Raw genomic sequence first — 850 nt, forward strand, 5'->3', positions numbered from 1 at the left:
CTGGTGGTGGTGCCAAGCCTGGTGGACGAAGGCAGCTCAGTGTTTGGGAGCAAGAACTGGCAGGTCCTTAGGGTGGAGAACTGGGCAGGCGAGTGGCTGCTCCTCTAGTGAACAGGGGCGTGCGTGTAGGTGGCAGGTCATGGTCGGGGATGCAGTACATGCCAGCTGGGTGCCTGGGGTCCAGGACAGGAAGGTGCATGTTCCCAGGGGTGGGACGCGGCTTCCTTCAGGTGGAGGATGAGGTGAGGCGGGGGGAGTCCGGGAGGTGAGAGGAATACTGTTCTGAGAACAGCCGAGGAGTACAAGTCAGCAGGGAAGTGGAGGGGACTGTTGCGGCGTTTTCTGTGACAGGGCAGCCATCACAAGGTGCAGGACAGGAGGAGATAGGATCAAGTTGCGTTTTAAGATGGTCCCTGGCAGAAAAGAGAATCAGCTTTGGCGTGAGACGGGGCCGGTGCCTCTGAGCAGGCGAGAGGCGGCCGGGCCAGGGCAGCCTCCTGGGAGCAGAGGGAGCCGATGAAGGGCGAGCCTGGGTCTGGGGCGCGGGCGAGTGAGAGGCAAGCCCTTGGTGCTGGGGACGGGTGGGGGCAGCACCAGGCCATCAGAACAAGCGCCTGGGTGGGGAGCAGTCCTGGATCGCACCACACAGGCCCTCTGCGGGGAGCGGGCAGCAGTCCTGTCGGGGCCTGGCACGGCACCTTCCTTGCCTCTTCACGCCGCCTTTTGCATCTGGAAACAACAAGAACGTTCTTTTTGGGGCCTGTGTGGATTTGTGCTTTGGAAAAGGTGGCGTCCTAGACACGTCTCCTTCGGAACTTGGGAAGCCCTGATGTTCACTTGCCGTCCCGCA

Source organism: Propithecus coquereli, unplaced genomic scaffold (genome assembly GCF_000956105.1).
Source record: "Propithecus coquereli isolate 6110/MARCELLA unplaced genomic scaffold, Pcoq_1.0 Scaffold155, whole genome shotgun sequence".
In the NCBI taxonomy this organism is placed as follows: Eukaryota; Metazoa; Chordata; class Mammalia; order Primates; family Indriidae; genus Propithecus; species Propithecus coquereli.